The 17,866-nt window shown below is 33.5% G+C and overlaps 1 protein-coding gene across 4 annotated transcripts in view; it reads left to right on the top strand.

Moving 5' to 3' along the window:
* The window catches only part of Alcam (activated leukocyte cell adhesion molecule), a 184,321-nt gene that overhangs the window by 121,128 nt on the left and 45,327 nt on the right, over nt 1-17,866 (top strand). The gene's annotated exons all lie outside the window — the stretch shown is intronic.

Genomic DNA, 17,866 nt, shown 5'->3' with positions numbered 1-17,866 from the left:
GTACTTATCTACAGTTCCAGGTATCCATTTGGGGCTTGGGGTATATATCCTCCAGGTAAAGTGTTACTTAAAAATACCAAGACTATTTAGAAAAAAAGTGTATGCTTGGAGAAATGAGGAATCTTTTCTTTATCTCAGTTCTGATGTGAACATTTAAGATTCTCTGGTCTTCAGTCTCCTTCATTAAATGATATGTGACCTGCATTAAATAATCTCCAAAGTCATTTCTCATTTGAATGCACAATGTCTCTAAGTTACTAGACATTTTCTTACAAAAGCATTATAACAAAAATATTTCATAAAGTCAGAGTCCTGTTATCTGCCAATCTCAATCACTGAGAGCCCAGCTAAGAGGACTTGGTAAATACAAAGTTTCTGAGCAGCCAAAATAAATGCTAATGTCTACAAACTAAACCTTATTCTAAGAAAACTCCTTGGGCCCCTCACTCAAAACTGTTTACTCTTTAAATAGAATCTCTTTTTAAGTTTGATTATCTCGGTTTTCAAAGGCCTGGCACTTTAGAGGCAAATTGGGAAGGGACTATGAGGTGTTCATAAAATGGAGCCATGTATGGGAAAGTGCCTTGTAGGCCCTACAGTACTATGCAACTGGGAGCTGTTATCATTAGCGAGAATGACTGACAATTGACAGGAACAGCGAGAGAAAAGATAATCAAATTGGTTCAGACAAAACACAGGGATTCCAAAATCCTGTTAGGACAGGGCTCTTTGGTACACTGGCAAATAGGGTCCCTTGCTTCAATAGTTCCTGAGATCTTCATGGGACTATAGCATAATATATATGCTTATAAAAAATGACTGAGTTATCAAGGAAAGGCTCATTTACATTCCAAATAATATTTGCTTTAAGTGGTGATGTACATTGAAAGTGCAGTTTTAAGCCCTATAAAAATGTTAGATGTTATCGTATAACTTGATTTGATGTCAGAGGAGCATGCTCCAAATTTTTTCATCTAAAAGAACTAAAATATGAAAATCCAAAAGCACATAAGAGGCTAGATTTCCAATACTGGGAACATTATATCTGTATGATCTTGAATATAGGAAATATTACTCTAGTTTTGAAATGCAGTTAATATTTTAATATACAGAATAGAAGTAATTGAGAGAAAATTGTATTCATCTTGTTCTATATTTAAACAAAATGATAGTAAGAATTTCCTGCTAGACTCATGAGCTTATTATGATGGTGCTATTGAATGATATACAGCATGGTACATGCCGATACTTAAAACATTACATGTTGAGGAAATATAATAAAAATGTTGAGTGATTCTTTAGAGTGGTAGCCATTCTAAAGAAAGCCTAAGTTACACCTAAAAACATTTATCACAAGTTAAATAGTTAGAAACCAAAGTTTGTTCAATATCAAATTACTAAAATATTCATTGGAAACTCTAACAGCAACTTATAAAATGAAAATAAGGAATCTGACATATTATCTCTTTTTTAAAAAAGCTTTTGCCATGCACAACATAAAATAATAGGGCTTTAGATCCTGACTGAAAATTAACTGTCTGTGATTGTCATACTGGGGAAATGTGAATCCAAGGATATTTGAGCTTTCTGTTATATAATATTATACATAAATAAATAGAGGCACAGAGAAGCAGGGTCACAGGATTTAGAGGTAAAAATGGAGTAAGAACTTGTGTATCTACTCTCCTATACCAGTTTTCTTTCAACTGTGAGTTATACAACTGATCGTCTATGCTGCAAATTTAATAAAGATGTCTTGTTGTCCACCTTTCAAACTCAGTGGCAGACAACATTTCAAGAATGCCAAGCTGGGTTGTGCTTGATCCTGGGGTTTGAGCCCATGCTTTTGGAAATTGTTTCTCAGAGTCAGGGCATTTAAGGAGAGTACACAAAATCAACTGAACAGGAGAAAGGCCATCAGCCAAGCAGCTGCAGGTTGGTTGGATAGATTGACTTCCCAGCAGACTAAAGCACAGTTTACTCAATTACCCTTTGTACAGTAGGAGGAAAAGATAAAAACACCAGAGACTGCTAACTTCCAGCTACCAGTAACTTTCAAGAGAGGTATTTTGAAAATAAGTAAATTTTCTACTCTCAACCTATATGGGATGCAGTGAGTGTCAAGTCAACACTGAAATTCACTAACAACAAAAGGTAGCAATTGTCTTTGGCAACTATCTTCAGTCACACTGTCACTTTGAGTTGGAATATTAAAACAGTAGTAGCACAATGACTTTGCACTTGGCATCAGAACTATGCATGGGATCCTTGATTCATTCATCATTGTTTTCAGAACACTTCTGGAGTCTCAAATAAATTTAAAAGAGGAAAAATTATAGTGACTCTAAAACACAACATTCTAGGCATTTTTTTTGTACATTTTACTTTTGTGCTTTGTCAAAGCTCCATTTGTTAAGCACAAAGCTTTAAAAAAATCATATTTCTTTAGGACCATTTATGTTCTAGCTATGAGTTTTTCTCTTCCTATAATTTGTAGTAAATAGCAAAAAGGGCTTACACGTGTTAAAGCCAAAAATGCATTTTGCATTAACAATTTGCATTTAGAAATCCAGCACCTAACACCACCAGAGTTAATATTTGCTTTGGACTGTTCTGCTTATTTAGTCTCAAGCATTTCCAAAGAGCTAACACAAAAAGACAGCCTTCCTATTTGCCTAGTGAGTGTGTGATTTCACATGTAGTATATGTTATGCTTCCACAGAGACTGAGCATTAGCTGTTCTTCATGTGAGCAGTATACTTAGCTACGTGGGGAAATGTGAACTTTATAGTTGCAGAAAGCAGCAAACTGACTGAAATCCAAATCGATGCCACCTTGGAAATGGCTCCTGTCTCTTTTTCACTGGGCCTTCTCTTACTCATCCCCAATACTCTAGTTCACTATGATGATATAACCTTCTCAACATTTTCATTTTCTAACAAGGTTACCTGCCCCTCATCCTCTCTTCAACTAGTTGTTCTCCAGGCTTCTGCCAAAGATAATTTTAAGAGGAAAAATTTGACCATTTCACTGCCATCCTAAAAATTAACCAAAACCCATTTTATTACATCCACATTCTTTGTGAGACAAAGTCCAAATTTATTTAACTTCTGTTTAAGCGTTTTCCAAGTATCACCCCCAAAACTCCCTTTCTGCTGCATTTCCATCTGTTGCCAATCACGGATCCTCAGCCACCATGGCCGAACAATGATATGATTTTAACTTGAGTTTTCTTCCGCATCGATTTTCCTTCATTCTCCTTTCCACTTGAAAACAAAAATTATTATCCATGAAGATTCAATATAAATGTCTTTTTGTGGGCAAAGCCTTCTGCACCCCATTCCCCAATCCCTCCTCTGCTCCTGCAACATTTGATACATAATTTCTTTTATTCTGATAAATAAAAGCCAGAAAGATATAATAGTTAACATTTATTGAGAACTTATAATAGGAAAAATAGTTTTTAAAGTAACTTGTGTGTATTCGTTTATTATATTCATGATCATACTGTGGGTTACTATTATGATCATCAATTTTGTAACTAGAAAACAAGAGTGTATATCAGTGAAGTGACTTTGTGGAGCCAGCTAGCTTTGTAGTAACAGAGCTTGATTCAGTTTGAGTTCAGAGATGGCTTCACTGCAGTGCTGTGCTCTGAGTGGAGTTTCATTTCTGTCTTCTTGGTTTTAAACTCCTTGGAAGAGATAGTTTATTTAATATCTGACATGCTATAGCCAAGCAAGAACTTTATATCCAACTGGTTGTATTTGAATAAACATGAATTAACATCCTTTAGATTGAGAAAATTTAATTTCTAAAGCTTTATAGAAAAGAATTCTCATGAAAAATATTGAGTCCAAATATGTTTGGCACAGGTCAATAATAAAAATGGGATGCACTCTGTGGCTCTTGATATTTAGCATATATTTATAGTTTTTTTAGTATATCAATGATATTACATAAATATCTAACTTATATTTGCTGTCTGTTCTTCAGGCACATCTATTTATTTTCTTTTCCATTTTCTATAGATTGCAATGGCTTCTCACATATGTCATTAGACATTGTCTAATAACTACCAAGTTTAAGAGTGATAGTAAACTTCCAATGTTATTTTCATTGACTATATATACATTTACTTTGGTGACTATTAGGGTAAGAAATTTTATTGGAAATTTTCTTTGTAGAATATTTTTTCCAGTCTTTGAAATTTAATGTCCAAATTTATGGATTACTTGAATGACCAACTCTCTGAAGTAATACAAATTACCCAGAAGGTATTCAGTATATATTTATATGTTTATTGATTGAACATGTACCAATAATCATTTTTATGTGTTCAGAATTCCTACAATTCAGAAACCATAAAGAAGAAAACATTTTAAAATTTATTTGAGAAGTATTCTCATCATCTGTTCTATACACACTGAGAAGTAGAATTGTTACTGGAAACATTCTCTTGGAGCATATTTTTATAGGACTCTTAACAGGGAACTAACCTGAAAATTACCATTGGGTTTCAGACAGTAACACAGTCGAAGAATTTCAGTCTTTTCTACTTGGTTTGTTTGGTTTTCCAATTAATCACTTCCTGGGGGAAGCTTTAGGAGTTCTTTCTATTATAGACTGCAGATGAGATTCATCAACACAATATATGACACCAACTGAGGCCCTGCTGGGGTTCTTAACAGCTCATGTCTATAAACTGGTATTCTTTGAATGTGTAGGAACAGTGAACTTTTTTTTAACCTAAATGACACCATTGCCTTTTAAAAGTTGTTAAAAATAGCAGAGCCAAGGAGGTGATATTATAACATTCAGTTAGGGGAATATTGAGTACCATTATCTCCCTAAGCAGTAACCATGAACGAATTATCAAAGACATTGTCTCTTCTAAAGAGAAAGATGAAGCAAATGTATTAGCACCTCAGTGGTATTGGGAATATGTGGAAAACATAATCATAAAACATCAGTTGCCAACCTGCAGCACAGTCGCACAGGACCCTCAGTTCCTCAGAGGTCTTGTGTTGAAAAAGTCAGCACTTGCAGAGTCAGCCTAGAGACTGGGAACACCTTTGCTGATGAAGGCCAAAATTTTCCCTTGAAGATGTTTTTGTCCTTCCCTGCAGCTAAACCAAGAGAATTTAGATGAGACTATCTAAATATAAAACATAGTTCATAGACTGAAGAAATTGTACATGTTAGTATTAAAATTTAATCAACTATTATGTTATCTGTTTTGTTCTAAGCTTATAGAAAAACTGAATGGAAAAGAGAGAGTTCTTACACACTTCTTCTACCTACCCACCCATGCCTGGTTTTCCCTATTATTAATAGCTTTCTATATACTAGTGCATTTGTTACAACTGATAAGCCAACATAGATTCATTATTACTGACTAAAATCCATAGTTCATAGTAGTTTTCCTCTTTGGTTTTAACATCTCTCATGTTTTGGACATATATCTAATGACATATATTCATCATTATTGCATGAGAATAATTCCACTGTCCTAATAAAGAAATTTCATATTCCATCTAATGCCTCCTTCCTTCCTTGAGCCTCTGACAACCTCTGACCCTTTTACTTTCTGCATGGTTTTGCCTTTTCCAGAATGTTTTATATCTAGGATTATACCAAATATAGCCTTTTCAGATTGACTTCTTTCACTTAGCAATAGTCATTTAAGATTCTTCCGTGTCTTTTTATGACTTGTTAGTCAATTTCCTTTTATTTCTGAATGATATTACATTTCTGGATGAACTAGTTTGTTACCCATTCACTTATCAAAGGACAAACTGGTTGCTTCCCAGTCTGGGCAATTGTGAACAAAGTTTAGATAAATATTCTTGTGCAGGTTTTTGTATGGACATAAATTTTCAATTTATTTAAAATTCATAATGGTGAGAAATATTTTTGATGACAGGGAAAGATAGCAGGCTTTGAAGATAGATGCACCTGAGTTGAACACTAATCTTGTCATTTAAGTTGTTCAGTACACTTTCCTTGGAGGACAAGCTACTCTGCTACCTCTACATTTCTAGGTATTAGAAATGCATAAAGGGCTACTCTGCCTGATGCCTGGGTGCCTTTTCCACTTTAAAGTGCCTTTCTTAGCCATCTGCCTCCTGATCTCAAAGATACCTGCACTCTTGGTTTTCTATTTTATGTTGCTAACTAGATAAGCTTTCTCGGGTAGGACTTGTGTTATCCTGGCAATAAGTGCTCAATTGCTACATAGCATCCCATTCCAAGAAAGGTGATTAAATGCAATAGTTTATTTTCTTTCTAAGTTCTTGCATCTGTTAAGTTCTTTAAAATATTTAAATCTAAACATGGAAAGCTTTTTAATACTCTTCAAGTAGTATTCTTAAAACATCATAATATAAAATTAATTGAGAATGTGAAATAATTTTCTGTATATTTAATAGTGGTAAGAATTAGATTCAAAAATTAATTTTGAGCCATGGCTCTATCATGTACTAGCTTGATGATGTTGGCATATTGTCTTGGCTTTGTAGAGTGAACACTTTGTTACGAGTAAAATGAAGTGTCATAATATTTGCTCATCTTGCAGGTTTCTTTGCTCATCATACAGGACTTTTGTGAAGCCCAAATGCAAAATAAATGTACAATGTGTGTATTAGAATATTACAAACTACGAAACACTGTAATACCTCCATTATTATTGGTTATTGTTCTAATGTATTTTTAGTTTTATTCAATTTCATTTTTATTGTAAATATTTAAGATGTACAACATGAGGTCTTGATACATATATACTTAGTGAAATGATTACTATTGTAGTCAAGCAAGCAAACATACTCATCTCTTTACTATTTTTGTGTCTGATGAGAGTACATGAGATCTACTTTCTGCAAATCTCCAATATACAATATAGTATTACACTATTTTAAATATAGAATTATTATCTATAATTATCATGCTATACTTTAGGCATCTAGACATATTCACACTACATGACTATAGTGAGTGAGTATTTGTCTTTCTTTATTTGGCTTATTTCACTTAGAATCATGTACACCAGGTTACTTGTGTTGTCAAGGAAAGATCCTCTTTTAAAGGCCGAATAATAACAGCATGTATATACATATATCTACCACAATTTCTTTATCCATTTACCCATCAATTACTCTTAGGTTGGTTCCATATTTCAAATATTATGAATAATGCTGCAATGAACATGGGATTACAAATAGTGATTTCATGTCTTTTTCTGGCTGGGGGTTCCAGGCATTTAACTCAGGGTTCCTGGACCACTAAGCCACATCCTCAGCTTCTTTTTGTATTTTATTTAGAGACAGGGTCTCACTGAGTTTCTTAATACCTTGCTTTTACTGAGGCTGGCTTTGAACTCACGATCCTCCTGTCTCAGCCTCCCAAGCCACCTCGATTTCATGTACATTCTTTTGAATGTACTCCCAGAAGTGAGATTGATGGATTATGTGGTAGCTCTATTTTAAATTTTTTGTGGAACCTCCATGCTATTTTCTATGATGACTATTCCAGATTACTAACAGGGTACAAGGGCTCCTCTGACCTTTCTCCACACTGACCTGCTGAGAAGCAGATGTCAAATGGATCAATATGCAAAAATTGAGTAAGAGAAACACCTATGTGAGAAAAAAGTGAGGAGGTACTGGGGATGCTGGAAAATCATTAGACTACGAAGTAAATGTAAGCCTGAGTGGAATATTGAGCAAAAGCATCCCAGACTGTCATGCAATCTCAGGAAGGTTCATCAAGGCATCAAAGAATTGGTAAACTATGGTCAGCACTCTCAGGGGTAACTGATCTCCCACAAACTTGCCATCTTTAGTGTACCTGAAGCACTGTCATTAGCTGGGAACCGCTGGGGGAAAATGTTGACTCTAGCACAGTCCTGTTGATAGAAAGAATGCAGAAGTCATTCTTTCTGCGGTTAGGGGTCTGAAAGGTGCACTTTTTTTTTTTTTTAGTTGTAGAAGGACCTTTATTTTATTTATGTGAATGTGGTGCTGAGAATCGAATCCAGTGCCTCACACATACGAGGCAAGTGCTATGCCACTGAGCCACAACCTCAGCCCAAGAGGTATATTTTTGCATTTTCTACAACTCATGGAATTTTGTTCCCTAAATAATAAACAAAGAAGATGGAGCATTTATTTACCAGATATCCTTATCCAGTATTTTTATTCAATGATAGCAAGGTTTCCAAAAATTCTTCATGGGAGGGCACATTAAACCAATTCCTAAATTGCAGTATAAATAAATATACTACATTTAAAGCTTATATAGTTGACCTCTGATGCTGTAAGATGACATTTCGAGAGATTTTAAACCTTTGGGAATAAGAAAAAGTTTCAAAGCTGGAGGGAACTTCACTTGCTGATATCACAGATCTTTGTAACATTTCTCCATTCTGACACCTTTAGAAACGATAAAGCTACCTTTCAATACAGCTTCCTATATTTCTCATCTCTAGTGCCTTCCTAAATTATCTTGTTCTCTTTCCCACCTTTCCTCCCACTCATCAATTAAGAATAATGACTGTCAGGGAAAATGGAATATATGAAAAGTTATTGTTAAAATATTAATAGGTGTCAGTATTGTCTAAGTTCACGCATCCCAGAGTTACCCCACTGAGCTTCCATTGTGGACAGGCTACAATGGGTTTGGTTCTCCATGCCTACTCAGTCCATGAAGCTCTACAAGATCTTTTAAAACAAGGAAATGATTTCAGCTTCATAAAACAGAGTAGACTGATTTCCTAAGTGTACACAACTGTGTAATATTTAAATTTTCTCTTTCCTGTGGTTTTAAACTGTTTTGAGAATTTATATTGGAGAAATGTTCTTTTTTCTCTTTCTTCCTCAAATTCAGTTTTCTAGTAAGTTGAGGTTGGTTTTTAAAGAAGGAGAAAAATGCCATAGGAACATAATTTTCTTCCTATGACCTTAACTTATATTGCAGCCCCTCTGGGAGCTGTCAATTAAAAGCATGGAATTTACACAAATCTACATCTTGGAAAGAAGCCAGTAAGCTACACCAAATATGTGGAAAAACTTATTAAATAGCTTTTAACCTTTATTACTATGTTTGATTGTACAAATCTACATCCTCAGGAGACATAGACAATGCTAATTGGGATGATTATGAAGAAAACAGGAACAAGCTATTTCAACCTATAAAAACATTTTCACCAACAAGTTAGTGAAAATGTGGAAAATGTTAATGTGGAAAATACCAGAAACTAGATTCAGGACATGATCAGTCAACCAGTCCAGGAGCAGAAATCTGTGATCATTCAGTAGCCCTAACAATTAACTCATTATCCATGGATTTTTGCTACTTCAAGTATAAATTTCTCTGTCATTCTAATAATGTTGATTATTACTTTAAATCCTAAAACAATACGATTAATGCAAGCTATTATTGGATGATATTATCTGTTCAAACAATGATGATCTTATTGGCTAAAAAATTTATGACTTTTTTTCCTAAGTCGCTTTGAGGAATATTAATGCTAGTAGGAATTTGTTGTTTAGGGGTTTGGGAGTGCTATCAAGGACAGCTTTGATTTTCTCATATCAAAAGGTCTTTTTGTTGTCATGGCATTAAATTATTCACAAAAAACAAATTTAATAGTCTCACAATAATGATGAACTCTTTCTGCAGACTCTTGTCTAATTTCTAAAAGTTTCCATTACTTCGGATGATGCAATTAAAGTCTTTTGTGAAATACTGTGCCTGCCTTCCTGTTGATAGTGTTTTCATGAATACTGTAATGCTATTATTCTTCTTGCTCAAATAATTGAATTGTATTCGCAATTTCAATGCAACTTATGTGGCAAAATGCACATAAAAGTGTAACTTCTATCCATTTAAATAGAATTAATATTCTATAGGTAGTTAAACCTGGACTTTCATGCTAGAAAATGTTCAGAGTAATGCAGATTAAATATATTCATGTTTCCTTTACATTATTTTAATCTTGGGAGAGTATTCATATTTTGATTTCTTCTACCTACTTCTTTAGTAAGTTAGTTCCCAAATAATGTCTTCAAGGTTTAGATACAAACAATGCAAGAACTAATCCAAGAAATTAAATTGGGGGATGTGAGAATAAGGGAAATATTATTTTGCTGATTATTTTCATTGTATTGGCTAATTGAATGGAAAACTATCCCTCTATGAACATCTTAAACATATAGCGTCAAGTCCTTGATACTTGGAGGTATGATAGCAGAAATTGTCAAATTTATGAACTTCAATCAATGAAAGTTATCAATTACATATATTTTTCAAGTTTATTACGAGCAAAATGTGTACTATAAAGAAAAATTCACCCATGTCTCCTTCTCCCTTCTACTGTGAAAGTCCATTTTGAAACAAAATATAAATTACTGTTCTTTTTACACACAAAATTTAAAATGTTTAGTTGAATGCATTCTTTTCCCTGACCCAAACACAAAGCATGAAGTGTATTTATGTGTTGTTATTTAAATTTGTCACCACTTAAGGACCTGTGTGTTGGCATGCTAGCATAGACCCCAGAGTGTAGCTAAAAACTCATCTCTTAGGAATGATGATTTTTCGGACTTGGTAACACAGGGATCCCATTGTGGGAGGAATGTGTGGGAATCTCAGCTCCTCAGGACAAAAGAATGTGAGGATAGTTAGTTGCTAAAGAAAACCTAGAGTCTAGTGCTTCTAGTGACATTTCAGATATAAGTCTAGATCTGTTTGCTTTTGTACATGTGTATTATCTTCCATTAAATAATTGTTAAAGCAAAAGTCACTTTTTGAGGGGACAAATTTAAGATATTCACTTTAAACCACTGTAGTGCACCTCTTTCTACACCCTGTAGCTGGATTTCCTAGAATTTAAAAGAATAGTATATGGTTTTCTGAAATGTAAAATGCAGAGGAAAAGGTAGTGAATCTTACAGAGTTCCTTTCAATGTCCTCAGGACAGGCTGTAGTTTATATTATTGAGCTACTGCAGTCTTAACAATGCAAAAAATTTCAAAATGAGTCAAATGTAAGGGTTTTCACTCATATAATTTTGTGAATGGAGAAGGAACTAAACTGATAATTTTCACTTTTTATAAAATCATTCAACTTTTAGATATATGAATAAACAAATATATCTAGAATTTTAACCCCATAAGAGCAATTTTTAGAATCGCTATTGACATTTCCCATTCTGCAACATCATTTGGGGCAGGCACTTTGTTCTCAATAAGTGAATAAAGAATGATATAAAATTTGAAATATCAAACATACAGAAAAAAGAAAAAAGTATATTTAGCTCACACTCTTTTTCAGTGAGTTTACATAGAGAATATTCTATTCCTGTATCAATTAACATTTAGTTTCCTCTAGTTTTTCAGTATTTGAATGATTCTGTGCATATAATATGCATACGTGCAAAAACTGATATAGAATAGATTCTCAGTTGTGGAATTGCTAGATGGTATTGTGTTACTATATTTATATATGATATCACCAAATTGTGCTTCCATAAGTTCTATTCAAATTAGGGTGAACCTTGAACAATGTTGTCGTACATTTTAAGGTAATCTTTGACAATATGATGAAATCTTGGCATACTTTCTACAAAAACAAAGCTTTAAGTACACTATGATCTAAGATGTGTTTTAAGTACAATTTTAAAAGACTTACAGATGTCTTGAATTTAATTTTTGTATCCCAAGTTAAGAAATTCTAACTAGTAGAATCTTCACATTCTCTGATTTAAATTTCATGAAACACCTCTCAAAAAAATAAAAACAAGGGTTCACAACTTTGAAACAATTTTGTTGTATTTGATAATTTCTGAATAAAAATTTATTATAATCTTAAATAGCCCCCAAAGGAATCTAAATTCTGGTGTTGATGATGAAAGTAAAGAGAAAGCAAAGAGATGTAACCACTTATTTCATTTTATTAAAGAAAATTTTATGTGCATTTATGAATTTGGGAAAGCTGCCAGTTTCAGGACATGTTCCTTATGAAGATCAAAGATCTACTCTACAGAAATTACTGTAATAAAATTTAAGTTTGCCCTAAGAGAGAAAATCAAGTGTTGCTCAAGTGTGTCTCCTTGGCTTTGCCTGTGATGCTCCTTACCTTCCCATCTGTAGAAACTTTAATTCAGTGTTCAGGCCAAATAAAATTTTCTTAGAGAATTTTTATTTTTATTTTTATTTTTCAGTTCTTTACCAGTATTGTCAGGTTCATTGCTAGAATTCCTTTTTAAGCATTCCTATAATTCTTACTCATTAAGTTCCTTATACCAATTTCTATAGGTTCCTTGAAAAGGCCTTAGTATTTATGTATTTCTTCCACAAAATACACCTTACACTTTTTTCTGTAATAGGTGTTCAGTAGATATTTGGTGCATGATTGAATGTATGAATAGATAATATATCAGATAGGCTTTAAGGGGTCTATAAGAATTCAGCCAGAGTAGAAGGGCCCAAGGACAGAAGGAGAGATGAGGGAGGTCTAAACTAAGTGGGAGGAATTGTGGCTTATCCCACCCCATCCCATGTTCATAGTATCATGAACAGTCAACGGTAAATGAAGAAGGTAATTTTCTGTACTGTAAGCAAATACTGATAAAGTATTTTTAAACTTTTTTTATATAGAGAGTATTATACTCATTCAAAGACTAATAAAAAGATAAATCAAGCATTATACAATCCTATTGTATAAGTAAAATAAAGAACATGTATCTTAAAACATAATCTTGGGTACTACCATTAATGTCTAGTTTGCTAAGATTGTCCTTTCCCTTTAGATATTATTCCCACAGTGGCCCAACCTTTCATCTCAAATGTCCAATGTCATGCATTTTTAAAACTGTAAAGAAATTGTAGGGAAGGGGAAAGAAAGAATTGCTATTGTAAGCATCACCCATTTTTACCTGCCTTATAATATATGGCACTTAAGAAAGGCAGTGCAGAAGTGAACTTCAAAACAGTGTTACCTTACTTCAGATGTAGCAAAGGACCAAGTTAGCTTCCAAGAACTCAAGTTTCTTGAAAGAAAATTGTTAAAGATAAAGAAGGAAGGAAAATATTCTTCTATTTCTCAAAATGGTGTCAGAGTTTACCAAAATACCTTCTCTCTTCTACTGTTCATTCTAAATTACATGGGAATTATATCTCACACACATGAATCAACACACATGTATACCTTAAAATATATGTTGATGAAACTCTTAAACTCTAATTTAGTGCAACAAAGTACAAGAAGAATTAAAAAATAGGATGCTCCATGCACAGGTTTGAATGACACTTTCAAGACATCTATTTCACTTTATCCATAAAGGCATGATATTTTATCCTATTAAATAAAATATATATTATAGGTATAGCTAAGAAAGTTCATATAGAATGTAGAATAATGTTCAATTATGGCACATTAATAGATTTGCTAAAATATTTTTTTGTTTCTGTAAAGAGATTGGGAATCAAATCCCACAGTCATCAATCATTCCCCCATTATAGTTTAATATATGTTTCTGTAAGGTAAACAAATTTTACAGTACCCAGTTATTGTTATATATCATATCTGCCTCTGTTCCTCCACTTGTAATTATTTAGTCCTGCACAAAGATTTGGAAACCACAGTTTTATGGAATGTAAGATGGCAATAGTTGAAGGTTTAAACTGGTGACTCTCTGCAGATGGGGTCTGAGTGCCAATCTTGCTTCCTATGTTTGAAGATTTTGATTGTCATAATGGTGAAGGGCAGTACTGTCATCTAATAGGTAGCAGGGATGCTGCTAACCATCCTAATCCACAGTGCAGCCTCCTCACAGTACAGAGAAATTCAGCTTAAAATATCAGTAGTGACCAAGTCAAGAAACACTGCTGTACACTGATGTTACAAAATGTTTGCATTTTTTATTCCAGTTGTATTCAGTTAGAATTGTACATATCCCTTTTCATTAATAAAGCAAGCAGGAATATTAGAATATTTGTCTATCAAAATTAGTCAAATAAATATGAAAGTAATATCTAATAATAAGCTTCTCATTTATACCTACTCCTTCCCCAGCAATTATTATTTGCAAATAAGTCTGAAATTTCTGAGAAACTAGAATTTAATTCTAATGTCAGGAGCTCTAAACAGATCGTAATGGCATTTAACCCTCTTATAGCACCCAGCAGAGCTACAGAGCTCCAATAATGCTTTTAAGGATTGTGGCACTATTAAAGTATCAATGCAATAAATAATAATTAACTATGCTAAATTACAGCATGTAAAAGTAGACTGTATCTAATTCTCATCCTATTTTCTGTACTGTTTACTCTTCTGCTTGATATGTGGGAGCAGCTTGTGAATTTTAAACTATCCCATTTCACCTGTGCATATGTCAGCAATGCAAAGATAATGATTTCTCTGAACTTGACAGTTGGTTTCTATGGAAAAAAATCATTTGTCATGAATGGTAAGAAATATTACATTTTTTGTTATTTCAACTCTGAATAGAATATGTTCTCTTAACTGCCAAATTTTGCCAGTCTGTTTTTGGTGCTTTAAAAAACTTTTTTTTTTCTGGGCTGGGGTTGTAGCTCAGCAGTAGAACACTTGCTTAGCAAGTGTGAGGTGCTAAGTTCGATCCCCAGCACACATAAAAATAAATAAATAAAATAAAGGTATTATGTCCAACTACAACTAAAAATATATATATTAAAATAAATAAATAAATAGTTTCTGATACACAATGAATGGCTATAAGTAGCTTGCATTTTATGGTCACTTGCCTGAGATCCCATATGTCATCATTATTTGGTGAAAATATTTTTTTAATCCTCTGATTACTTCATTATATTTCCATACAATTCTTCTACGTATCCTAAGCATATAGTTCTTTATCTTTTGTTAATAGGCCTTTATTTAAAAACCACTTAAATATTTACATACTGCTTCTCAAATTTGAACATTTTTATCTATTATTTTATGTCTAGACATTTTGATAGCAATGGTAATAATATTTTGTAAAAATGCCTTAATATACAGAATACATTTAATACAGAAGGTTCTAAACCAATTAAAATGTCCTGTGACACACATGCACAGTCATAGCTTGTGTTGCAGGAACACACATTTGGTTTACATTCTACATTCAGCCTCTTCAAGGAAGGACATGATAGGCCTTCTGTTTCTGCAACTGTACCCAATAATCTATAGACTTCAAAGCCATGAATAATTTAACCAACTAATATTACTGGGAGAAAATTGCAGGGGAATTCTAGTAAGCTACACTTAATTTTCAGATTTGGTAACTCAAAGATAAAAAGCTCTTTCTTCTGTGAAAAGCGTAAACAGAATCATTTGGGTTGACAGGTACTTTGGGTCTTCCTGGCACTGCATCTCAAAGATTAAGACATCTCTAGAAATTAGAGTGCTAATTCATCTCCAAATCACCATGGTCTTTGTTGCCAATTTATCCCTCAGGGGTTAGAGATGTCAGCTCTCCAACAGATGCCAGCCTTTAATCTTTCTATCAGATAAACCTGAGAGTAAGTTTGCTCCTACCAGAAAAGTTGATGACTATAGAAAGTTGAAAATTGATTCTAAAATAAGCATGATTGTGGCTCTGAATTCCACCCAACTTATCATTTATTCTGCCCCCCGGTCTGTGAGCAGGACTTCTGTCTGTAATTTAGGCTTATTTTCCTGCTGTCCATAGTTTTATCTGTGTTTCTCCTCTAGTCAGAGAGTGCCATCCCAGAACTAATTCCACTAATCCCCTGCAGATCTGGGATAACATTTGACAGCCTTTAGAGTATGTGGAAAGGAAAAGAATTCTCAAAGTTCCAGTTAGCAATGTCTCCATGATTTTCAAAGATGTCATTTGATAACCAAAATGCAAAAGACTCCACAATATTCAAATGAGAAAACATTTCATTAGGAGCCCATTAAATACCACGCATTGTTCCTGGAAATACAAAGATTAAAAATATACAGTCCCTTCCCAGTTGGAATTGTGCTTTCATCATGCTAAAAATGCATTATGTATCTGAAATTCAAGCAGCTTTAAAACCTGTTATAAAAGGTAGTGTATAGAGAGCACATTAAAGTTCTATAAGAAAGGGAAAAGGAAAAATTGTCTGAGAATGAACAAAGCATTAAAATTTGGGTATGGAACTTCATAAAATGTCTCTTTACCTTGCAAAGGATTCACCTAATTGATATCCAAGCTTTGTAAAACACTCCTTGGACACCCATTGAAACACCATCCGTTGTCAAAGGAAGGCATCCTTTAATGATGGGAGATGATTAGAGAAGCACATGCTTCTACAAGGTACATAGACAATTAATCTTAAAGTGATTACATATCCAAGTACCTACTACAAACAGATGAAAGAAGCAAAATATGAAATCACACAGTGGTTTCCTTAGCTTGGCAGACCTGCCTGTGTAGTGCATGACCAACCTGAAAACACATGCTGGAAATTCCAAAATAGGAGGCCAATATCATAGAAAACAAGTCCTGTAATGTGAAATAAAGCCATTTCCTAAATGTTCTTAATTTGCCTGTCTGTGACCACATATCTAAACCTGAATTATTAGGACTGGGGATGGCAGAATGCTTGCCTAGAATGAGGAAGCCCTGGGTGTGAGCCTCAGCACCTAAGTGAATAAATAATTTAATATAATGTAATAAATAAACTGTCATTATTCTTATTTTAACAAGGCCAAAGTGACCATTTTTTGTTTACAGTCTTCTGCTCTTTTTGATGGTTTAAAGTTAAAAGAAATTACAGTGTTGAGAACACAAAACAATTAGAAATTATGGAGGCACTTTTTTTTATTATGATACAGAACTTATGATAAACAAGAATACCCCTTGTCTCAAATTGCAACTGAAGACATATCCCTGTTTTCTGTGTTATGTATTCTATATCTTAACAATGGCAAAAAAAACTCCATGAAAATCAGTTGTTATGCTGCATATTTGCGTGAAATATGTTCCTATACCTTGCGTTTTTGTTCACTGGGACAGATTAGTTAAAGAAGCACAAACCTCAATTGATATAAAATAATTTTTAAAACTAATGTTAATGGTTATGAAAAAAAACTAATGTTAATGTTATGAAATTTTGTGTCCACTGTGATTGATGGATAATAGTGGAAGATGGTATCAATCCAGTCCTGTTTCTTTAGAAAGTTCTCAGATGATTTTATTTATGTGCTGCAGATTGCCTTAGCTTTGCCCTTTAGCACCACCTGGTGGACAAAATATTATTTCTTTCTCTAGTTTAAAACAACCCCTTCATACTTCATATTTAATTAAGACATATGTTAATAGATAATTAATGGTAAAAGTTACATCTTAAAGACAATTTTAAACAAAATAAACTTAAAATTATATGAGGTTTTTTTCCTAACTATTATTGTCAACATAATGACATCTGAGGGCTTTGTTTTTTAATTAACACGTAAGAGTTATACATATTTATGGTGTGGTATTTTTTGTGGTATTTTATAGTGTGGTATTTCAATACATGTATATAGTGTGCACTGATCAAATCAGGGTAATTTGTATTTCTGTGTCATTATTTCTTTATGTTTGGAGTCTTTAACCTCCTTTCTTCTAGGTTTCCATAAAACACGTAACAGGATAACATAAACTGCACCCTCCTATGCCATAGAACACTAGAACCTACTTCTCTGACCCATGTTTTGATGCCCATTATCCAGTTTCCTGCAACTCCCTCCCCCTTCCAGTCTTGAGTAATTACTTTTCCACTTTCAGTTTGACCTTTCTAGCTTCTACACATGAGAGAGATCCTGTGGTACTTGTCTATGTTTATAAGTAGTTGAAGTTTTTTAAAACTTC

The sequence above is a fragment of the Ictidomys tridecemlineatus genome, chromosome 3, assembly GCF_052094955.1.
Source record: "Ictidomys tridecemlineatus isolate mIctTri1 chromosome 3, mIctTri1.hap1, whole genome shotgun sequence".
NCBI classification, from domain to species: Eukaryota; Metazoa; Chordata; class Mammalia; order Rodentia; family Sciuridae; genus Ictidomys; species Ictidomys tridecemlineatus.
This window is presented reverse-complemented; position numbering and strand designations above follow the sequence as displayed.